Source organism: Ostrinia nubilalis, chromosome 11 (assembly GCF_963855985.1).
Source record: "Ostrinia nubilalis chromosome 11, ilOstNubi1.1, whole genome shotgun sequence".
NCBI lineage: Eukaryota > Metazoa > Arthropoda > Insecta > Lepidoptera > Crambidae > Ostrinia > Ostrinia nubilalis.
The window spans coordinates 8,138,586-8,164,738 of record NC_087098.1 but is presented as its reverse complement, the minus strand read 5'-3'; the positions used below and the strand labels follow the sequence as shown (position 1 = coordinate 8,164,738).

General features: G+C 35.1%; 1 protein-coding gene across 1 annotated transcript in view; it reads right to left on the bottom strand.

Moving 5' to 3' along the window:
• The window catches only part of LOC135075984 (uncharacterized), a 36,361-nt gene extending 12,137 nt beyond the window's left edge, over positions 1 to 24,224 (bottom strand). Inside the window, exon 1 of the mRNA XM_063970431.1 lies at positions 24,100 to 24,224. The gene's annotated coding sequence lies outside the window, so the exon portion shown is untranslated. The remainder of the gene's footprint in view (positions 1 to 24,099) is intronic.
• Between the last annotated feature and the right edge of the window lie 1,929 nt (positions 24,225 to 26,153).

Sequence of the window (26,153 nt, the reverse complement as noted above, 5' to 3'; positions counted from 1 at the left end):
CTTAAAAATGTTAATTACTCGATAACGAATCGATATTGGGTATCGGATACTGAAAGTGCTTACGCAGATTTTGTACTATATTTTTATAATTACGGCGCGGTAAAGCTCTCGGCCGACTGGTTCTGTATGCATTAACCGAATTGCCGACAGAATAATTCGTGCAATGGAAGTTCAGTGACTTGACTGACAATGTGTTGTGGTTGAACAAGTTTTAGTAAATGCGCGGCATATTGACGTTAATCAATGGTTTCGTGTAACCTACTCAATCAGAAAAACAATGTTACAAATATTTTAATGTTGGTAAATTTTACAGGTGTGAAAAAAATACGCCATAGCGTTTAGGAAAGATTATAAGGATAGCCTTTTAATCTGTATTTGAAATTGAAATCAATATTTCTAAGTTATCTAAACAAATATTCGTGTCATACCTAACACCGAAACTTGACTTAGATGTCGGATTAGCATAAATTCTTACAACCCAATAAAATTCAATGTTCAACACGAAGGTCTTAAATTCACTTTGGATTAAGCAAAAACACGTACATTCCTATGAAATATTCAACGGCCTAAACGATATGTAAATAAACAGATCTGGGTCGGTAATGGCTCAGCCAATGATCCAAAGATCTGGCAATGCAAGATATTTGTGAAGATTAAGCCTTTGTGATTCCAAGCCTTGATTTATCGGGACCATTTGCAGAGTTTTGGAACATACCTCAGCCAAGTGGTTTATTATTTACGTACTGTTCCACAAAATGATGCGTCACTGCTGCTAAAGTTCCATTAGGTTGTGTTTTTTATATGCTAATGTAGGTGGTACTTACAGTGAACAGCACTTCAGTCAGACTCTATCTATTTTATTGCCAAATCGCGCTTATTGTAATTCAATAAGATATCACAGTATTTAGCTTATGCGATCTGTTATTTTATTTGTCTACAAGATACTGATCTAGAGAGGAATCATGTGAAACGTTGTAAAATCCTCTACTTGTTACTCATAATTAGGTACTCTCGTTTCAGCCAAATGAAGTCCACTGGTGGATAAAGGCCTCCCCCAAGGATTTCCATAATGACCGGTCCTGCGCCGCCCGCATCCCGGCTCTTCCCGGGAATTTTACCAGATCGTCGGTCCACCTAGTGGGTGGCCTGCCCACGCTGTCTTACGGCCCGTGGTCACCACTCGAGACCTAGTTACTCTCATTTGTCCTAAATTACTTTGTTCATCAAGACGTGCAATTTGCAACTAGTTTTTTGATTTCATAAATAAATAATTAACTCTTCCTTTTGGCTTTGCCGTAGTCGGTTAAACTTTTGTGAAATACAGCTAATTTCAAAGTGGTTCCCTGACAAATATGAACGCTAAATTAGGATTGACATGGCTGATATCTTTTATTCCGTTTATGTCCCCAGACATCAGACAGCAAGTTTATAACCATTCCAAGAAAATCCAAATTTATTTTCTTCTACAAAAGCTAATAAGTCTCTTGTTTGTCGTAAGTACGGATCTTCTGAGTACATCCTCTTTCAAGAAAGAATATAACTTGTCTCGATAACAGATCTGATGAACGACCGCTGATTCGAGACCCAAAATAGATCCTTTTAAAACTAACACAAAGTTTAATTGCTGATGTGCTTTTAGATTCTCTGTGAGAGATTTATACAGTGACCAGTGAGTAGACGAACGTCTGGCGTCTTGATGGTCTGTGCGAATTTTGGCTGCATAGACTAAAGATGTAATGAGTATATTTTTGGATAAGTCTACTAATTTAGTTGGTCAGACATGTTTTTGTAAACAAATAGCCCGTCACATAATATCTTTAAGATAGTAGCGATTTGTTTATCTGAGTGTGAGTCTACATTTACGGGGGCAAGCGTTTTTTAATGCACATAGTTATTACCTACTATATTCAAGGGGTGAAAAGAAAAATATAACACTAGGAATATAAATAATACTTCGACGTTTTAAAAATTATGTAAGTATTGTTTTTGATTGATTTGAAAAGGAAAAGACATTAAACACGAAGGTGTTATTATAAATGGGCACAGAACTGTTTTAGATCACTGAAACAAAGGCCATGTTTTGTTCATAATGAGAAAATTTAATGCAAGGTAATAAAAACTCGTGGCGACTGAGCAGTCAGAACTCAGACACGATGAAAGATGAAAGCTTTTGTAGGGCTTGCGAGAGACGTGTTCAGAATCAACTTTCTTTAAGTTCCCAATCCAAAGTTTGGAAGTTTGCAATAATTTTCTATAACATCAAAACAAAAACAGTTGGCCACAAAACAGAAGTTATCGATTACCAAGTTTCAGTCAAACTTTACGAAGCTCATGCCAGCGTCGTGCTCTGTCTGTTCAACATTTTTGTTCTGACCTCCTTTCGGATTAGCACAATGTTTATTACAGGAAGCTGATATGGATTTTATTAAAGATTACATGTTGAGGATTTCCTTAAATCTTTTATTTATTAGGCGTCATCATTTACATGTGAATATTGTTTTTGGTATAATTTATGCATGCATATTTTTGTTACGCTTGATATTGTTTTGCTAAAATATCTGGCGTGGAATATGAAGCTGACATAAAGTACTGCGTATCACGAGGAGAGAAAGTGTAATTTTAATTCAGTTTTCTGCACTTTACTTTCCATTTCACTTCAGCGAAGTTAAGGCCGTCTGTCTGCCCAGTTGGACGAAAGGAATAAAAAATCGAGTAATTGAATGGAAACTACAATATTAACAGTAAAAGGGGGCAAATGCCGAACTTTTCAGACATGATGCCATTCCGCTGGCCGTTCATACTCTGTAATTACATGCGCGGACTCTTTTGTGCCTCGGCTTTGGCAGACAATTGAATTTCAAATCTCCTCCAGGGGCAGATCATCTTGAGAGTTAGTGCTTTTTATAGTTCGAGCTAGCTTAGTCTATTGTGAAAAAAACAATAGTGAACCTAAAGGATTCTAAAGTCGTTTTATACCTAGATACTTTTCTTTTAAAAATCTACAATTCATAAAGTGTGTGAAAAAACGTAATTGGTGGTATTCATCAGTAATTGAACAACATTTAATGAGTTGGTGCCAAGAATCTTGGTGATTACTACCGATACCTACATTATAAAAAAAAGTCCAAAGATTTGCAAATTAATTAATCGCATACATTCATGGAAATGACCCATTTATTTATCACCTTTCAGGTTTGAAACTCCATTGAATATTTCATATTTTCACATGCCATTTTACGTGAACCACAACAATGTTTTTCGCGAAAAATGTATGTAGCAAACACCTGTCTATCATTCATTGTACGACGTGTTTTCTGATCCTACCGTATAGGTACTGTCCATCATTTGAACTCTAATTAAAAAGTTGGCAGAGGCGATGTAGAGTCACATGTTTACAAAATCATACACGGAAGTGACGTGTCAGTTCATTGGGAGCAATGTTTTGTTAAATGTTTCATTTGTACTCATTATTTGGCCACATGAAAATATTAATTAAGCGGAAACAGAGCAGATGTAAGCAAGATATTCCTGCTTTACAAATATCACGCTTGAAAAATTATTTAGAGTTCAATCTTATCGAGGCGAACAAATAATATAATATTTCCAACAAAAAATATCAAAGAAAAACCGTCTTAAGATAGAAGAAGAAGTATGATTTTAGGCCTTTAGATATATTTATGAAAGCCAAATTGTTATTTTTTGTAGTCATTGAGACAAGTATCAAGCACTGAATGGATTATTTTATTGAGAAATAGAAACTTTGAAGAAGAGCGAAACTATTTGCATTGTTATTTCAGGTTATTCCATATTATACAATGGAAAAGTCGATACCGTTGTGTAAAACCGTAAGTAACAAAAGTTGCACGACATTTCCGGAGCCCGGGTGCCGGCAACTCATAAAACTTAACTATCTCCACCCAGTAAGTAAGTACTTACACAGCTTAGAAAATTCCGCCTTAAGTAACCGAGTTTCGCAAAAATATCATTTTCGTTATAAATCAACGACACTCGACACGCTGAACAGTGATGGTTATTTGAATATTTTGTCTCTCGAATTTAATTAGATTATTTTAATTGCAGGTCAATTTGTCTGGAAAAAAACAAAACAGGTACGGGCCTAGATCCTGTTTTTTTATCCACAAGGAGGACGCTCTTGGCCTGTATCTCACCTGATGGAAATGTCTAGGTGACAGATTAATCATTATTATTATCATGGTATCCGAAAACGATCCTCTTCAATCGAAAGACTCCAAAACGACCGGTCCTGAGCTCATCCAAGCGCATTCTGCATATTTCATCAAGTCGTCAGTCCACCGGGTATTAACGGACTTAAAAGAAAAATACCTACACTAAAAACGTCCATAGATCCGGAAATAAATGTTCGAGCTCATCGCACTAACATTTGCTCCCTACGGGATTCGTACCGGCTACCGCAGATGGCGTGAACGTAAAAATGTGCTTAGTTCCATCTCCTCTGACACATTAAAATTTATTTCCGCTGGTAGACCAGTAAACTCTTTTCACTTCCCTGGACGCATGATTGATGACTAAATTAAATACGGTGACCCGGAATTAAATCCAGAATTAAATAGATAGATCTAAACAAATAACTAACTATCTCAGCAAACACAAAATAAGTAAGCTTAACTTTCATCCAACGTCCTGATAAAGCTTTGTCCCTTAATTTTTTAATGAAAAATTACTTTGACCTTACAAATTGTTTGTAGGCAGGTGCCGGATTTAATTCCGGGTCACCGTATTTAATTTAGTCATCAATCATGCGTCCAGGGAAGTGAAAAGAGTGGCAACCCAGTAATCGGGGCTAATTCAAGGGAGAAGTAGACACCCTATTTGTTATTCCGCGAGCCTTCGGCGACATTCCTTCTGTGATTAATTTCTGTATTCAAATTGCAACGCGGCGAACGTTTTTTGTTTTTCATAACATTCGCGGTTGTTTTTTTTATTCGGCCAGTACGGAATTCTATTGAAAAAATAAAACATAAGGGACGCTAAACTATTTGCAAAGTAGAAAACTTTTTATTTAAAATAATATTAATTTCTTTTTTATTGCTTGACCATAATCAAAAATAATGTTAGAAAAATAAGTAATCATGGTTGCTTATTTCATTCCAATCAGTTTCTTCTGTCTTGAATGTTCTCAATTTCCAAAAGTTATTTGGAAATAGATACTTATTTACTAACGCAAATAATTTGCTGTTTTAAATTTCAGCTCCCACGCATTCTATTTTTAGAAGTCGATGGAGTTAAAATACGATTAAGACGAATCAGGCTTTCCTTTTGTGGGTTGGGTTACACACCAAATGATTATTAAATAATGATATCAGTTATCAAAGTTTAGTCAAGTAATTAATGGAGAAGACTGAAATCCTACATTGTTGAGATCCACTATAAAGTTCGTCTTTGTGTATTCATTTTGTTGAGCACTACTTAGCATTTACCATCAGCTTCGCCCCCGTGAAATGTTGTCTGTCACAGAAAAACTTTATCGCGCGCGTCCTTGTCTCAAAAACCAGGATAATAGCTTTCCGACGTTCTTTCCTAGGACTCAAAATCTCTATACCTAACTTTCATCTAAATCGGTTCAGTGGTTTGGTGTGAAAGCGTAACAGACAGAGTTATTTTTACATCCTATCCTACTAATATTATAAATGCGAAAGTTTGTATGGATGTCTGTCTGGATGTTTGTTACTTTTTCACGCAAAAACTACTGTACGGATTCTGATGAAACTTCACAGTATTATTGTTTATGACCCAGAATAACATATACTTAGGCTATAATTTATGACGATCTGTGACATACTAAATATCACGCGGGTGAAGCCACGGGCAAAAGCTAGTTTAAAATATTACTTAGTAGGGAATAGGGATTACATCTCCTTTATGTTGAGTCAGTCTTGCCTCTCAAATGTAAGTTTCAGAGTTCGGCTTGCCAATACCATTACGTTGAAACCCGTCGCATCAACACACATATACTATCCCTAGGCGACAATGGGAAGCGGTATATAACGTAGTACATTTGGGCCCGATGCGGACGACCCCGCCGGGACGTACGGGACAGCAATACGGGCGATTGCTTCAATCTGCCTAAACGGATGCAAGAGTAAGCTCACGCTCTCAACAAGAGAACTGCTTGAGAATTTGAATTTAAATGAAGAACGTCACAATGCCATCTACGGGCAAAAAATGGAATTAAGCCTTTAAATTTCGAACAACAACAAAGAAAAAAATCCAATAACTTTGTAAAAGTTTGAAGTATTTTTTTTAATAATAAAAAATGTAGCAGATATAATAAAGGCAACTAACAGCACAAAAAGAAATCACATTTTCACACAAAAATTCCTTCTGTGTGGAATCTGAAACCAAAACCAGTGACCTTTAATTATCGCCACAAACCACAGAGCTTGCGGTTGTCAAAAACGGCAGAAACAAATGAAAATCTACAAAATTCCTATTAGGTAAAGGTATCTTATGTGTTAGGTTCGTAAAAATGGATATTTTTTTTGTTTACGCGACATACTCTAAAACATTTTGTCTAAAACATTTATTTCTCCAAAATGTCTTGTCTTACTGGCTAGCAAAGGATAAAACATTCAGTATTACACCTTATTTTAAGTGAAGCATGCTCAGAATAAAAATAAACTAAAACAACTTCTAAACGGTACTCGTAGAATTAATTTACGGGCGTAAGCCACTGCCGAGCCGTGTACAAAGCTCCAGCAGATTGTGGGAAATAATTTTCACAGGAGATACATTTTATTTTCTCTAATTTTCTTACTTTATCCGGATGTAGAAAAACAATGACATATTCCTGTTAAAGCCTTCAGGTAAATCTGTATTTACGTGTCTTATATACGTTTGATGAAGTGGATTCACCACAAGAGTCTAGTGCGGTTGACCACAAAATAATATGTGTCAGTTTGTTAGATTCAGTATTGAATTTTGAATAAGCTGAACCAAATGCCGCGCGGCGGTAAAATGTATTCTTCAGTAATAGAAGTTGGCAAGACTCTTCTATACTTACCTTCTTATTATTTATTTCTTAGCTTCAAAGTCTTTTGACTCCAAACAATATTGCGTAGCCGAGTTTGTAGGATCTCATCACGGGAACAGCTTATAAGTAATTTGGATAGGAGAAAATGATAATGAGAATCTTCATTGACATGTAATTCACTAAGTGCCATGTAATCTTTGGTCTTGTTTTGGAATATCTTATCATCATCAGTTTTCTCGATTCATCTTTTTGGAGATAGTGTTGTTACTACGTTTTTCATTCATAGTAACTCAAAATATGTATTAGGATCATCTTGGCAAATGAAAATAAGTGGCCATAAAAATATAATAAAAAAATTATTCACACAGAGTAAATTAATTAAAAACCCTTTTATAAGTCCTATCATAACTTTATAAACTTTAACCCTCCTCAGAACAATGTTGTTAAATAAATAATGCCCGTTTTCACCATCAATCCCTAATTTTGAAGTGACCCCTATGGTAACACTTATTAGGAATTTTGTTTTCATGGCCACTTAAAAATTAGGGATTGATGTTGAAAACGGGCTAAGAGATAAAGGTGGCATTTTTCTCACAAGATAACCGCGCTTTTTAAAAGTCAGGAAAGTCCGAGTTAAAACTGGACAGTCCGACGTGGAACTAAACGGTTGGCATCTCGGCCACTCGAAGCGTCCACCGTAATCACCATTAAGGCGCTACGTCCACTTTACAAATCACTCGGCTATTATGTAGGGGCTCCATGTTTAGCACGTTGGTCCTTATCTCTAGTTTGTACGAGTATGAGGATGCACTAATCGTGGAAGCAATTGCATTGCATTTGACTCGAATGAATTCAAATGCAAATAAATAAAGTTGTAGGCATCGATTTGAAAAATTACTAATTGGATTACCTGCTGTTGCCGTTATTCTTAAGTTCTTCTGAACTTCTCGCCGTTAAGAAGTTCTTCTTGTATTGCAGATTCATTGGATTGCAGATATTTTTATAAATTTTTAGATATAAAACCCTAGAAAGCGGCAAACCAAATCATGTCAATTTAGAGTAACATAGTAAGTAGGTATTTTAACTGGAAGCTTAACCGAGGGTACTATTTCTTAAACTTTGAGCGAAGTGCCATCCATGTTCTAACTTGAACTAACATACATTTAGTTTGACGACGTGGCCTTTACAGTTTTCTTACAGAGTACCGCGTTAAGTACCAAACTACCGATTTTAATGTTATAGCTGTCCAAGCGAGTTACCGAAATTGGATCTACCGTAAAATGGAGATATTGCAAAATCTTAAATGAAGTGTAAAAATTGCCAAAGCGACAAAATGTCAGTTGACAAAAATACCGTGGTTAGGCACATCATTAAAATATTTACCCCTTTTTAACGGACTCTTGGAATGTTCTTCTGCAGTGCTTGGTATTTTAATGCACATTTAAAGTTCAACATTTCACAACTGCCGTTTGGTCATAAACAGTTTTTTCCATTTCATCGATTTGGAAACTGCTCTGCCCTAGATTCGTGAACTAAGCACAACGTTGTTTTTGTCGAACCGACAGAATTTTAGATTTTCCAAGTTACAGAAACCGTCGCCTGCAGAATTTTTAATATGATTACAAAATCTTTGCGTAGATTACAAAAGTTATGTCAACAACGTCATAATAGGTCAGGAAAAAGTTCAAGGGCAGGAAGCAATTCATCTCTCGCCTTCCGCTTTTATTATGCGTATAAATGACTTAGAGCTGCTAAGACAGGATTGAGGAAACTAATTTTGTATTCCCTCTACGAAAAAACATTTTTGAACTTGATTGTAAAAGCAAACTGTCATTAATGTCAGGAATCTGCTTACTTCAAAAGGGTAATAAATAAAGGTATGCTTAAGATGTGCTTTTGACGAGGATCTATAACTATCAGCTTATTGAAGATGGAAATTGTTTGAAGATGAATTTGTTTGATCTGTTGTCCTGGTTAGTTCTGTAAGTCAGGTTTGTTTCAGCACTGGGAAAATAAGTAGTCAAAAAACTATACAGGGTGGAAACGATAAGTGATCTCACTCGATTATTTCTAAACTATAAAAGATATCCAAAAACTGGTTACTGATCCTGAAAGTGCTTTACGCGCTCTATCCAACGGTACCAATAATAGGTTACCAAATAAACTGGATCTAACCGAAAATTCATTGTTTCCAGCTTCCATACATTTAGTAAAATCACATAATATTGAAAACTATACAAGATATCCAAAACCTGGTTACTGATCCTGAAAGTGCTTCAGGAGCTCTATCCAACGGTGCCAATAATAGGTTACAAAATAAACTGGATCTATCCGAAAATTCAATGTTTCCAGCTTCCATACATTTAGTACTGCCACAGTCATGGCACTCACGTCTTGATAATATTATAGCAAGTAAAGCCTAAAACCAATGTTTTTCATGAATAATTTTAAATAAGAATGCAATTTGGAGTTCAATATAAGTGTTTATTATTAAATAAAAAAAAAAATTAACACTTCCAATATTGTGTGGCTGGCATACATTTAGTATGGAGCCTGAAAACATGGAATTTTCGGATAGATCCAGTTAATTCTGTAACCTATTACTGATACCGTTTGAAAGAGCTCGTGAAGCACTTTCAGGATACATAACCAGTTTTTCGATATCTTGTATAGTTTAGAAATAATCGAGTGAGATCACTTATCGTTTCCACCCTGTATTTTGTCTAGCTCATTTATTGAATTTATGAATGGTACGCTACGAACATAAATGAACGACAGTGATGCGACATCGGGAACTACCAGTATTTTTCAAAGTTGTAAACACCGATCATTTATACCGACATGCTGCCATGAGGAGCAGTCGAAAGTATAAGTAGCCTGTATAGAAAGTGATAAAGTTGCTAATATTAAAAGAATTAAAACAAACTAACTTTATGTTAGGTAAGTATATACGAGCACTGAGCAGTTACCGCTACAGATGGCGAGAAGAAAATTGCTACAGAAAGATGAAAAGTAACACTAAGGGGACTTTCTCACTCGAACAAAACTTGGCAGCGGAAGTAATTTGAGATTAATGAATTTTCAAGGCAGGTTTTAAAAATTTTTTTTTTATAATACTACTTGGTCTTTTCGATTAACGATTTAACTTTAACTTTATACAGTAAGCGTCAGAATTATTTAACTTAATTTAAATATTTATCTCTTGATTCTGCGATAAGATTTAAACTATACCAATATACATACCAAAGCACTCAGTAATAAATAAGCTTTTAATGGAAGGGCGAAATACTTCGACATACCTCCCGATCGCGAACTTTCGGAAATTCCGTCATTTAAAAGTTTGATCAAGTATTTTATTCCAATATTGGCCCGTGATTGTAGGTGCTCCAAATAAGTAGATAATAATAGAGCAAATGTTTTTGGAGTAAACACGCCGCGAAGGTCGGTGAATGTTGTTTGTTGTAAACAACAACAAAACATACTTTAAAGGAGAGTTTTCTATGAAATACCACAAACAAAATATTTAAGAAATGCAAAATATTGATGCAGTTCAGATGCATTCTAGCTGAACCTAAACCTTTACCATGGAGCGCTAACGCTTAGTATTTTATCTTTCGCTTTTTTCAGGTACAAGTACCAGGTAAGTACCTACCATTAAAATTATATCCACTAGACATAGGATGCGTGCCACGATAAACTTTGTCGAGGCATTTTCACCACAATCCCATAGATAGGTACATTTTGTCGTCTAAAATAGTCGGTAAGATTTTATCACGGCGCGCATCCTAAGTAGCCCGTTTATTTTGTTATAAGGTTACATGCATACGAAAAGATAATTATTTTACAGCTTTTGCTCTACTAGCGGATTTATGGGTATTTAATTTACGAGCAACGTCACTTCCCATTTTCAAGGATTAACATGTGCATTGTGCAGAAAATGGAATGCAGCTTTCGGAAATTGGATGTCATACGACATATTGGTTACACAACAAAATTTGTTCTTCACGAATAAATTAATCCGGTTTAATAAAGACGAAATTCTTTATAAAACAAAATTCATGGTTTTATGGCCATGTCATTGATTTTAGCGATATTTGTTAAAATATCGGATTTTCTTCCATATTTGACAAAGATTTATGGTGTGAAACCATAAAAAAAACTTATGAAACGTAAAACATTACATAATACGTTTGAGAATATTTCCCCACGTTCCGGGTTGAGTTTACATTTCTTGCACGAATATTTTATTATATCTTTTGGTTAAAAATTCCAGAAACTATAAAAATAGTTAGGAACGACGGCTCTATTTGGTTATGTCATTTTATCACAGAAATCCTGAAGCCGTCTTCCTGTTCCATTGGCTGAATCTGGAAACAGTCCAGACTCGTACTTGTCAACCCAATCTAAATATTGGATGCATCGTTTTATTTCAAGGCTCTAGAATTTCATGGCGCTCTTTGATGCCCATTACAATGCACTGACATTCAAGTTACGAATTTACTTATCCCATCGAAAAATATTTCATTGGTAAGTTTAATCAATCGTCGAATATAAAGTTCAAGTAAAATAACTTTGCAGGTTTTACATTGTCAAATTCGTCTAAGTACCATGGCACTACTAAGTACCTATACTCGTAGTTTTAACTGATAGATGACTATGCTACTAGACTATGTTCAATTTAGTTAATTATGAGGAAGTAGGTATAATGAAAAAAACATGTAAGATTTGGTTGCACCACAGACTTATTTGAACCCTCGCAAAAAAGCTTATGAAAATAGATGTCATTTCTGCATGCAGAATGAAATAGAATAAAATCTAATATTTTCTCTGAAAGAATTGCAAATGCTATTTTTAGAATAACTGCGACTGGAAGTTATTTATTTTGAAGCTGTTTAAATGCAAGAAGATCCAGAAGGCAGGAGGATGAAATGTTGACGAGGATTGCATTCTATTTTTAACTTTAAAAGATTCTTTTGTGCCCGATAATAGAAAGCGACAGTAGACAATTATAACTTAAAATGAGTCTTAAAGACCTCAATGATAGAGCAAGTTTAACTAGAATTAAGTGGCATTTCTTTGCCCCAGCAATTTCTGTACAACGTAATTACGGAGACAGTTTCAGGAGTTCTGGAATTTATAAATTTATGCCAAGTTCGAGTTCAGAGCGTGGGAATTACCCGCAGAAGGTCCATGTCATCGAATGTTTGGTATATTATTTAAAACCAATATTGAACGGTTTTAACCAATATGGTTAACCAATATTACTGAAAGCCAAAGGTTTATTGAAAGTGATATTGACCACGATAGTGCGATCGGAACAGCGTAAATTTTATCCAGTAAATTTTTGACATCAAAGCCGTTCAAATATTTGGGTCAATGTTGGAGGCATGGAGAGAGTGGGTACATACTCCATTAAACGTATGTACTCACGCACACATGTGCAGGGTTCATTCGTTTGTGACGTCACGGCTATTGTGACGGACGACCGCGGTCTGCAAATTACAGCCTGGATCGCGATATCGAAGACTGGAAAATAAAAATCTAATATTCCCATTTGTTCGCTGGATCTGTTGGTATTATAAGTATTGCAGCTTTATTGTTCAGTTCGTTTAGAAATTTAATTAATTGTAAATGAATTGTTTGTTTTGTTAGTTTAAAGCAGAGTTGGGTTTTTATAGACTAAGATCATGGTTAACTTTTTAAATCTAAGAAGTCAAATGTATTACGTACAATTTTTTTTTTAATTGAACTTTTTTGCATGAGACCGAAAAACCACCATAGATCGATTACTCTACAACTATGAAACAATTTGATGAAAATACTTTGTTTTCGTTACTATCTAGGCGTTTATTTTAACCAAATTATTATCTATATTGTCAAAGCCTAGCTGGAAAATACATAATATAGTGTTTCTCAAAGGAAAACTAGTTTATTGGCTTAGAAAGAGCTAACTTCAATTCCATCTTACATTTGCGTAAAATTAACATGAGACGCTGAAAATACGAGTAGTCTGATTAATCTAATAAACAATTACTTGTATTTAATTATAGCAGTAAATCAGTCTAGATGTTATCGTCAGTTTTTGAATTATTATTAACTGTAATTAAATATTAAGGAGCTAAACTGCTTAAAAATATTATACCTTTAAGCCGTTATAAGAAGAGTTTCTGTGATTGATCACTAAGCAGTACTTCAGGAGTAAAAAGCATTCTTGAAAGTTCATATTTAAAGGCTTTTGTAAGATTCCCTCAAATGTGCCTACGCTTATTGCAAAGAATTATTTTTAATTATGTACTTAGGTGCAGACCAAGGTTTTGGTTGCAATGGTTACATGTCTTGTAAATCGCTTGAGAAATTAGGAGTCATAGAAATTATAGACTTTGATTTTTTCCAAGGTCGAACAAGTTTAGGTTTTCTATTAGATTTCGTGGCGTATATCTAATATGACCCGGTATTTATGTAGCCCAATGTATTTTTAGATGAAGTTATTTTTAGTATATCTTTATGAGTATTTTTCCAATATTATTTGCTCATTCATATAAATGTTCTAGGATAGACAATGTAGTATTTTATATTTAGCGTCTATTGTTAACCGCAAAATTATGTAAGTAGGTTGACAAAGATTAAATACTGGCACAAATAGCAATCCAATGATACTACTCGCTGTTTGATGATGCTGACTTTACCGCATTGAAACCGTTCCCAGGGGGATATGACCCACAAAATGGCGACAACGAGGTTGGTGTATAATTATGTGCGCTTTTAGAGGATGCGCAAACGTAGACACTTTGTTGTCGACACGACACATCACAGGAAAGCAAGTCATTGTGTCTGGTTGGACGATTTAAATGTTGTCGACACGGCACTCCGAGTTGCTGTGTCGGGCATAAGCAGCGTAGTACAAAGCGTAAGATCTATTAACGATGCTTTTGACGACTTTTACGTTCCTGTCACTGGACACAAAAACTATATTGAAAATAAAAATCCACTAGTTGTGTGTATCACCAGGCCTGTTCATCTCCGCAAGTTTGCATCGAAAACAAAACACGCGCGACTACTCCTCCTGAGATACCAAATCGACAGGACAATCACGAGCGAGTATTGACGCACGCACGTATTCTTCACCCATTTGCATTGTAAAGACAATAAACCATATGTAAAAACGGTGGTGCAATTAATACGCTACAGTATTTTTTAACTGCCTGAATAATATTAAACACAAAATATAATTCATGCTTATTCATGTATTTCCTCCGCCATTTTTCGCAGTTTGGCACCTCGCGTCTCACATCATTTTACCGAAGTCAGCCCTATGTCTTCGGCGCAGTACCGATCACTGACGTTTGTCAACAAAATGGTCCTCGACTCTTGAGCCAAGCTAAATTACACCATATTGTTAACGACATTGAGCATACATTTTTTTAAAAACCTTCGCGAAGAAAATCTTCTGTACGAAGTACTTATTATTATTCTGTGGTATCACTCACAGAAGACCGCCTAACCAAAAGATGGACAGATGACATCCGGCAAAAAGCTGGAATCTGGATACAAGAAGTGGCCGGGGACAGAAGTCAGTGGAAGGTTGAAGAAGAGGCCTGTGTTCGAAGACGAGCCCCTGAGACTGCTATAGATAGATAGAGTGGCTTGTATGCGACACAATACACGTCATGTGTCGTTTGCGCATCCCCTTACTGCATTTACTTTAAATTTTCCCTTTGTTTTTGCAACAACGACGTACGATGACGTTTATTTCAAAGCGTTAAATTACGAGCCGCAAAAATGTTAAATGCCACATTGCCGTTTAGGCTGAGCTTTGTAACCCTTTTCACGTTTTGTGAATGAGTAATATTTTATTTGCACAATGAAATTTGTTTCGTTGGCACATTATTTACAGATACAGAATTGGTTTTGATGAAATAAATTCCTTTCGGTTTACAAAATGTTTAAATCATGTAAAATGGATTTTCATAATGGAATTTAAGTAGGTACCTCTTCATAGGCAAAATTTATCTGAACTACTATTTTATGGCCGCAAGTTTCATTTTCCGATGAACGAATTGAAACAAAACACACCATTTTTTAATAACCATTTGTGCTTGAATGGATGTATCAAATGGTATAATTAATTTCAGTAATCTCTAAAGTTGAATTAAATCAAATCAAATCAAAATACATTTATTTGCTTGATAAGCGAAAGTAAACATTAAAGCAAACTTGAGTATAAATTAAAGCATTTACTTATAGCAAAACAACGAGCTACTCTAAGTATAATAAGTTTCTAGTAACACCCTTTCGCGAACCAAACACGCTTTGGAAACTAAGGTTGTACCTGTATAGTTAGAACATTTCATAGAAGGGCTCGAGAAAATTCTATTCATTTTAACACGTTATCCACTCGCCTACTATTTTTATGGGTCGGCCGAAATCCGCGTGGATTAAATGGTTCCAGCGATCGGAAGTGCACCCAATCCCTTCATAAATATCGTATGTTCACGGTTCGAATGAGAAATAGTACATACCTGTCTAAATAATCTTAGTCCGTAAATCAAATTAAGCTTTGAAGTTTTCCTAAATGTCATTTTAGTGAATTAAAAATAATACCTACTTAATAGTGTGCATGTACAGTAGACGTTACATATTCTAAATCGATTATGTTATGTAAGTATATTATTATTATATTTTAAAAGGTAAAGTGGTCGTTACTTAATAGAATTGTAACAAATAGGTACACCTATGAAATATTTATGACGCTCCAACAATCTTAACTTGTACAACTTTCCAATAAAACTCGTGAAAAGTCTGGGAAATCTTCAAGTTTTCAGTAAATACTATCTAATCGAGAGTAACAAGTTTAAAAGGACTTGGCTGTAACATACATTTGGCGTTATGGAAAGGTTTCCATTAGGTTTAAGTTGGTACTCGATAAATAAACAGTTTTCTTATCTAAATGGACTTTTTGTAATGGACAGAATTGTCATCGAAGAGCTGCGATCGTCAGCAGAAATACTTTTAATACATTTTGATGTTACTTCAAGTTGATTGTATATATGGGTTCACATTCAAAACTAATACATTAGTACATCAATGGGAAATATTATTTACCGTTAAAATAGATATTGTTGCAATAAATCCCGTGAAGTGATAATTTTATCAATGGGAAAGTGTATCATAAGTTTAGCCTGTAGTAGGATTTCAAACTTTTGAAATAGTGTGTGAGCATTTTACGCTGCTTCTCTCAGAGAGACGTGCTGACGTTTAAAGTCAAAGTCAGCAACAGCGAAAATATCATTATTACCTTACTTTCTATCAGATGAGTAATTATAGTTACCTATTTTACCTATTCACAATTGTTATTGTCGAAACTTTCTTTAGTTAGATTATTTTTATCTGTATAGATTTTTCTGTTTTAATTTTCCTTCAGCAAGCTTTAATCGTTAACTCTATTTTCTTCTGTAACTGTTACTTGTATTGTGTTAATTGACAAATGATTATGTAAGTAGAAGATTTTTCCTTCGTCGATTACTGTTAAAAAGGCTATTTCAGAATAACCCGGTAATAGTAGAGGTGGTAGAGGTTATACCACGTAAGTGGGGGCACGTTCCGTCCGTAACTTAGTTTGCGTGAGCGTTCTTGACTGCACGTTCGTTAGGCGACGACGTGTACGTCGCTTTCATTATGCACGTTACGCGTAACACACGATGCGTAATGCGTATAGCGCGATGACAAAACCAGTTTAATTTTTAATGTTAGAGGTTCTATGCAACTCCCTGGTGATCATTTTGGTTCTTTTTCACAACAAGTATTGTTATGCGTGACACATTATGCATGCGGGACGTGAGACCCCTAGCTCGAATTGAGATTACAATTATTATTTTACTATGGTGATCAAAATTGTAACCATTTCAATGATACATAATCATCAGTCTATTTAAACGTTACGCCTCTTGGTGGTAAAAAATATCACATGCTCTCAAATATTACAGTCTACCACAAACCACAGAGAATTTTGAAATATGTATAAGCAGAAGAGATACGTTAATTGAGGAAAAAGTTGTAGGTGGATGCGCTACTGACTGTACTTTACGGTTGAATTAATTCAAAAGTGGTTAACCACGTATGCACTTCTCTTTGATGGTCACTGAAGCACGGCATACAATCTTCATTCGACCGATTCCCTTAGACCTGTCTTTTGATTTTATACAAGCTTACGAATTGCCTATGTGCTTACTTTTTTACTAGCGTTTGCCCACGACTTCGTCTGTTTAAAACTAGCTTAATTAATAATTAAAACATACGAGTATGTTTTCGGCACAATCCGTCCGGGAGCCTTTACGTGAAAGAGATCCCATCTTTACTTACAACTTTCAATTCAAAATATCAGTACAGTTAACTAACTTGTTTTGATAATAATTAGGTTATAACACGTAAGTGTGCACAGTGCCTCAAATCTCAATCAATACGAAACTTTTTCTCGTACCAAATACAGCAAATACTTATTGCTTCGGAGATCTTACGCGACGCTCCCAAAGTTTCGCTCGAAGTTTTCGCAGTGACCGAAACAAACAAAATTTCATGCTGTTTTATTTTAGCAAGTTGAAAACTTCCAGAAGCAATAGATACATTTATCTCTGTTTTGGTGTTATTTTCGTTAAGACTAATTGCATTATGCTGTAGATAAATTAGAGTCAATGCAGATGGAAATATGGGAATTAGAGGCAATGGCGGCGAAAACATTAGAAAATAATGTTAAGAGAATAACTTTTTAAATGAGCCTTTTTAATAACTTTCCTAGTACGTACATAACTAAAGAACAAAAAATGCGGCTTTTGCTTTGATTCAAAATATTACCTTTAAAGGTAATTCTAATAACTTGAATGAATTATACGCCATTCAACATAATCAATTCAGCTTTGCGGAAAATCGGATCGTAGTTTCAGAACTACTGTTCTCAATCTACATAGCGTTAAATAATGTGGTTAGGTATAATTTAGTTTGATGCACAGATTGGTGAAATGGTAATTAGTTATTCATAGTTAAAATTCCCTCAAAATGGATATTGTATTTTAACTGTTTTAATCAACATGTAATTGCTTTAAGTTAGAGAAACTCCACCTCACAGATTTGATAATCGCCAAGGAATCCTCCTGTCATGAACAATCACTAAAATATTTTTTTCTTCTATATGGCACATTTTGTTTCTAAATACATATTTTGTTCCAATTTCAAAGTTTGAAGTTATAAATTAATGAATCTCTGGTAAAAAAAAACAAGCAATAGTTTATGAGGCAGTATGGTCCGCAGTACTGGCTGTTAACAAAACGACAGAAAAAATAGGTAGAATTATTTTTTAAATAGGCCAATACTATAAACAAGGCAAAGGCATAGCATACAATGAAACTGTAGCCTGTCGCATATATTAGTGTAACGAGTACGGGTAAAACGCGGCGCGCTCATGTAAGTATCGGAAATGTAATAATTTAACCCTCTCACGTACGGTGGCCCTTTCAGTGCGTATTGCAAGTGAATATTATTACTGGTGAATGTATTTTATATAATTTCTTTTTCACATAAATCCTTTAGTAGAGAGTATGTGTGTGGAATACATGGGCGATTTGTCACTAAAGTGTGCAAATAAATTAATAAATTAGAAAGGAAATCAAAAGGATACCCTGACATTTCTTCTTCTTCTTCTAACATAATTACATATTTTAGCTTGCGTGCTTTCGCGAACTTACTAAATAGGTATGATCAATGATTATAAATTGGACTTGGAAATAATGAGACTTACAATTCACTCAATGTAAGTATCAGCATTAGTGAGTTAACTTACCCACCGGTAACCGGAAGGGCGACTGCCATATCCCATTTTTCTCCGCTGGCGAAATATGGCGGCCGTAATGGAGTCGGTGACGGTGACCTTCCGGACAATGCTACGGGAATGCTGGCTCTCATAAGTCTTGGAAAACGGAGTCATTTGTCGCAAGTAGACGGAGATCGCGTTATGGATAGCAAATCAGATATTTTATACCTATTTACGAGTGTATTTACTTTTTTCGATGAAAAAAATTCCTAAAAGTTCTAAGTATTTAAGATATAATAACAGAAAAGCAGTCTCATCCTAACACAAGATTTATAAACTTAAAATGATGAGATTTACGTTTGTTGTTAGACTTATAACGATAAATAAATAATTTTGAATTTGAATTCATGGCGATTGTTTAAAAAAAAATCATGATAAAAACAAGCGTCGATTAATAAATAAATTATGACAAATGGATAAGAAAACAAATGAGCATCTTCAATATTACTAATTTAATACAGCTTGCGTTTGAGAAAATACGACGCAGATTTTTAAATCTTAAACTTACCTATGTTGCAGTTGGTAAAATGACAAGCAGCCGATAACATACATTTGTGTACCTACGTATAAGGTACTATGTGTAACTAGCGGTCGCCCGCGACTTCGTACGCGTGAATCCCGTTTTACCCCCTTGGGGGTGGAGTTTCGTAAAGTCCTTTCTTAGCGGATGCCTACGTCATAACATCTACCTGCATGCCAAATTTTAGCCCGATCCGTCTAGTAGTTTGGGCTGTGCGTTAATAGATCACTATATCAGCCAGTCAGTCAGTCACCTTTGAGTTAGATGTATAAGTACTATACGTAGGCTATAGGAAGAGTGTAGTAGGTAGGTACACCTTCCCACACATGGCTCTACAACTGTCACCGTGCGTGAGCTAACCTTGTGTTTTGCATATTTGAATACCAATCTTGATGATTTGCTTTGCTCAATATGCGAGTGATGTGTTCATGAGATGTGAGCTGATATCAGATAGCGAAGACTCCGTTCTTTTATAAACCTTTTTTTATACAGGGTCCCAAGAATATTATTATATTCTGCAAAAATAGGCCATTCTGCAGAATTAATGTTTAATTATTGTAGAAATATTTTTTCTTCAACTGAGGCTTACTACTTACTACTAGTCTATTATGCATTCCAAAGTCGTTTTCTTAATACGTAGTGGTGTTTCATTAAAACCACCTGAATTATGTTTAAGTGTAATAAGTACCTATTTATATCCGTTGTCTAGTACCCATAGTACAAGTTTTGCTTAGTTTGGGACTAGAAGCGTAGTGTAAAATGTCCAGGGATATTTATTTATTTATATTATGTTCAATCATATTATTTGAAAATGTCTAATTCCCTAATTAAGTAAACAGCCGCTGGCTAGAAACAATAATATTATAAAATTGATTTTCCATTGCGTCTATGAAAGCCTTATCGCGTATTTTAAAATATAGAAAATTTCAGTGCAATATCAATATCTTGATTGCATTAAAGTTCGTAACACAAGCCGCATTCCGAAACTATCTGCAGCTAGTGCAGTCCCAGGGGAGCGACAATGTCGATACCGAAGTTCTACTTCATAAACACTCTATTGGTATTTGGTATGGCAGGCTATTAGATGGGCTTTGGGTACGATTCCGCGAACTACATCTCTTTGACTATACAGCAAGTGGGTCTATTTCGTTCATTTGGGAATGATAACTAGTTAGTATCCAAAGTTTATAGTCCAGTCAATGAATGCCTTAACGACGCGACGGTGTAGAGAGAAATCCGTGGAACACAATTTCTGACCTCGGGACTTTATTTAGCCTAGTTAGGTGGTGAACATAGCAAAAGTCCCCGCCCTTAGCCCTTGAGCCGGCGGGCAGAGGGGGGTTTAAAGGTACCACTTTTCGGTTTTTCGCTTAATCCTCGGAAACTATGCGTCCTAGTGACATGACTACTATGAACCAAAAAAAGCTTATTTAATTTGCTACAGGCAAGACCGTCAAGTTTTTCTATATCTTGTATAGTTTTTGCGGCATCTGCTCTAGAAGGTCTGTAAAATTGGAAATTTTATTTTTGTCTTACATGTTCCTATCAGGAGAAAATCGACTAAATCAACATTGAGCAAACACTATAGACATGCGGGAGCATGTTAAGCCTAGTTCCAGGGAGGGGACTGCACCGTGCGTATATTTAGACGAACCAATTGGAGCCACTTTTGACTCTTCATCATTCAAAAACTACTGTGCATTAACACTTCAAATTTGGCTCATGTATTGAGACTTGCAAAATATACGTCAGCTTCAAATTTCATAAATATACCTTTTTCAGATTTTTGGACGTCAATACTTAAAGAACCGTTTGAGGCATATTTATGAAATTTGAAGCTGATGTATATCTTGCAAGTCTCAACACATGAGCCAAATTTGAAGTGTTAATGCACAGTAGTTTTTGAGTGATGAGAAGTCAAAAGTGGCTCAAAGTGATTCGTCTAAATATACGCACGGTGCAGTCCCCTCCCTGGAACTAGGCTTAACATGCTCCCGCATGTCTAGAATGATTGCTCAATGTTGATTTAGTCGATTTTCTCCTGATGGGAACATGTAAGACAAAAATAAAATTTCCAATATTACAGACCTTCTAGAGCAGATGCCGCGAAAACTATACGATTTATATAAAAACTTGACTATCTCACCTGTAGCAAATTGAATATGGATTTTTTGGTTCATAGTAGTCATGTCACTAGGACGCATAGTTTCCGAGGATTAAGCGAAAAACCGAAAAGTAGCACCTTTAAACCCCCCTCACCCCGCCGGCTCAAGGGCTAAGGGCGGGGACTTTTGCTATGTTCACCTCCTAACTAGTCTAAATAAAGTCCTGAAGTCAGAAATTGTGTTCTACAGTTTTCCATCTATAATGCTTTATTGACTGGACTATTATTAGTTTGAATCGGTCTTTTAGTTCGACATGTGAACCGAATGATTAATGAAAGGCCATGTCTGCAGACTAATTGACAGTTTAAACTGCTTTATAGTTTGCGTAGAAAAAAGTGGAAATCATATTTTTAGAACTTTCTAGAAAATGGAATAAATTTTTCAATTTAAAAAATCATCATCCGACTGCAACTTCACAAAGATATTAAGGCTGAGTTGCACCGTTTTACTTTAACTTTGACAAACGTCAAAAATCTGTCAATTTCCATTAAAAAACCACCGGTTATCGTAAAAGTTACCGTTAAAGTTTGGTGGTGCAACTCAGCCTAAGTGTAGATAGGTACTATGCAAAATTATGTTCTTGCAAAATCTGGGAATCGAGCCCATTGCAGATATTGTAGAATCGAGCAAAAGCCATAATGGACTATCACATTAATTCACGTTATGTACCGCTCTACATTATGGCTTAGGGGTGTTAAATGTGGACACTACGCCCGTATTCACAAACGATGCTTGCTTAAGTGAAGCAGCAAATCGAACGCACAGCGTTGAATAGAACTCTGTGATTGGTTCGTGTCTCCTCCTGTGCGTCCACGCGTACTGTGAGACCTCATAGTAATGTTTGTGAATACGGGAGTTAGTAAGTAATGTCAGCTAGTTAAAATTAGTGAATGGGAATGCAAAAATAGCTTACTTATATTTTTCTTCGTGTCTTTAGTGATTAGAGAGGACTGTAGAGTACTTAGTAGTTTTTTGTCAGTCAGTCAAAATTTTAGGATTATTTGGAACCGCATGTTTCACTCTCAACTGTATTGTCTATTTAAGAATATTTTTGAAACGCGTGAGCATTTTGACACCTATATTGGGATCAAAACAGAATCATCCTTGTAAAATTTCACTAACATAGACATGGACAGAATCGGTTCACTATTTACCGATTTTTGAACGGTTTGCGTAAGCACTACGAGTGCTCTCGGTAATAAATATTCCGCGGCATGCGTGTGACTCAAGTGGCGAAGTATGGGCTCGCTTTCACCTACGATGTCTAGTGAGGCGACAATTTGGTGAATCGTCAGTAGTGTGATAGATAAATATCTAGATAAAGTATTGTCTGCCTAGAATGAAGAAATAAAAACAAGGAATCTATCTTACAAATATGAGTTCTGCGTGATTTCTGTAATTTAGTTACGAGTAGGATTCCATTTCTTATTAACTTGTACCTAAGATGATGAAGGTTTTCATTGTCATTCATGTAAACTTATGTTTATTTTATTAATTAGATAAATTAATAATAGTTCGTCACGTTCATCATAATTTCTAGCATTGCATTTCGATGATAAGATTTGTATTTTTCAGGAGCATACACATAACAAACTTAACATAATTATTATCTCTCAGCATCTTAGTCGACCATAGAAAATTAATTTAAAAAAATATTGTTACGCCTTTTTTAATCTCAGCTAATCTAATTAATATAATTAGAAATGGATTAAAAACTTTTTGTTTCAGACGTTTTGAGATTAACGCGCGAAATTTTTGCCGATTTCGGCCATAATTATAATTTACGGTAGTAATTTACTGAAGGACTTTCACTATTAGCCGTTTTCTTAGGATTCTTGCCAAAGTAATGCTAACGATTCGGTCCAGATATTGTGCGAGTAAATCACTTGAGACAAACGCGTTTTCTAAGTTCAGCTTTATGTTTTATCAGAGTTTTCTTTCTGCGTTGGGAAAACTAGTACTAGCCGTACGTGACTTACTGAAGAATTATAAGTTTCTAAGGACCATAAAATAGGTTCAAGAATCAATTACGCTGTATCTACCTAAATTACTATCGAAATGTGTGGCTTGCAATAAAAATCAGACTTTAAACTCAGGTGACAATCCCGACTTCGATATTTGGTATTAATTTTTGAAATAACTTTTTTTCTCTTGTTTTTTTATAAAACCTTTTTTGCTATTTGTTGGGAAATGGTTAACTTAAACTAAAAATTAAATGGACAGAAAATTTAACGTTTCATTTTTAAAGTAGGTACTCTCTGCAGTTTTGTCTATTAGCCAACCTATTTATTTCACCCTCTTCCAGCATGACGCACAAAACTAAATTAATTAATAACCAAAACTATTTGTATAAGATAAACTTAATCAGTTATCGCAACCTAGTAACGTTATGTATTGTATTGTATGTTTTTACTTACTTGCGATCTGTTTTTATTCTTTCTGATAGAATTTACTAATAATTTTAACTACTTTAAAAAACATACCAACTTCATATGCGGTCTACAAAACTTACCAAAAAAAGTGCTCCACAATAATTACCTACCTATTTTAACCAATTCACTTTACCATTCACTGGCACAAACACACTTTTTTTTAATCTAAACAATTGCCAAAAAGTTTCGTTTCGTGTTACCGCGTCACATAGCGCGCGGCCGGGCGAGCTGTCGGCGCCGCGGGCGGAGTGGCACTGGCTGATAATCACTGATAGCGCTCTCGCCTCCTGTTTACGGATCGTGTTTGCTGAAAAAAGCTTTGTTTCGCTGACAAATTGGATGTATATTTGGACTTAAAGGCATTAGTTGTGGTATGTGAACTAAAGTACAGATAAAAAACATAGTTTAATTTAAACAATTGATAGATTAAGAGTGCGCTCGCTGCGGTATCTCAAATGAAGCCTCTCAAAGTGGGTTGATTGATAAAATTAATTTACCCATTGCTATGAGTGTTTAGTTACATTGTCAATGATTTTGCCTATTCTGGTACAAATTTTATAAAGGTTGGGATTAACTACATAGATTCTGTGAAGGCTTTGTTTGTAAATTAAAGGATTTTTATGAAGTACACCTACACAATGTAAAAAATAGAATCCAAAAATGAATGTAATGAATGTACTCACGTAATTTTTTTGTGATGAAACCAACGTTAATGTGATTAAGTGAGCTCTATTTGCAAACCATGAAGGTTTCGCTTTTGCAAGCGGCCGAATTCATTGCTCTCTAGTGTATTTATTGTATTCCAGTCACGGGCCAACGCATGTGCGAAATATTAGGATGCAGCTGTAACAACTGGCTCTACATATTCAGTTTAATTCAACACAGACAAACTTCCATTAAGAAGTGATTTTGAAAGCAATTTATGTCTCTAAAATGGGCAGTTTGCATTGTATTTTTATTCGTATTTATCTTACAAAATTTGAAAACGTAGCTTTCGCAAAATTATATTCAACAATTTTTTTAGTTTGATTTATTTCGATTTATTCTACTACTACTTGTCTAAACGAATCATTTGCTTATTTTTCTTTCACGTTTATTTCAAAGATATGACGTGACCAAAATATCTTTTCAAATAAGTATTCTTGGTACGTACGTATACGAAAATATGTATAATCGTGTGAAACGTATCCTACCAATTCCAGAAAAAGTAGGCTCTACCGGAGAGATGATTTATAGAGGAAGAATTAATTCACATTATGCTCCATGAAATAAAGTAGAAGAATACATTAGTAGAAAAACCGAAATCCAGAAAGCTTTCACGGGAGTGAGAAAATATTGCTGTTTTTCGTGGCATTACCTACCTACTTATGTCTAAAAATGGAAAAACATTTTTTCTTCTTTTAAAAGCTTGCCAGCAAGTTAACATTCTAAGGTGCTGAAAAGAGTTTTTGTTGACATAACCTCTTTAAAATTAAGTATGAAAAAAAAATCAGTTTCACTTTGGAGACTTTTTGTACTTTTGAGACGATTCTCATAATCATCAGGTTATTCAGTCTCCACTGAGAAGCACCACAATCTAATTTACCATTTAATATTTTTATCCGTTTATTAGAAGTGTGTTTTGTAGGTACTAATTGTATTGTTTAAGACACTTCTAACGGCCATAACTAAACGCAACTTTCATCAAAGCCGCGGAGGTGTTTAAGATAATGAAGTATTATCTTAGATTAACTTAGCTTTACAAATCAAGGGTTGACAGGAGGCTTTGTTCAAAGCTCACGCCTAATTATTCAGTCTACTAAACAGAGCTATGTTTATCTTAGGACGACATAATTTACTGAACTTTTTGATGGTTCCCGAGAGTTTTATTTAATTTAGTCTTTTGGGACTATTCTCAGTGAAAGCTCGCTAAATAATTAACTAAGGATTAACGCTCAGTTTTATAAAGCCAATGTTGTAGAAAATATCAGGTGAAATTTAGCGTAAACATTAAGTGATGTGCGTAATCGAATCAATCACGAGTCATTTACAGTTCGGCCTAATCGACACTGACTGACGCTTCGTGTGGATACACTTAATCTATATTCATGAACTCTCTATTCTTATTCAGGCCTAGTACAGAGGAAAATGTATGGTTTTCCAATTGAACCCTATAGAAACTGTG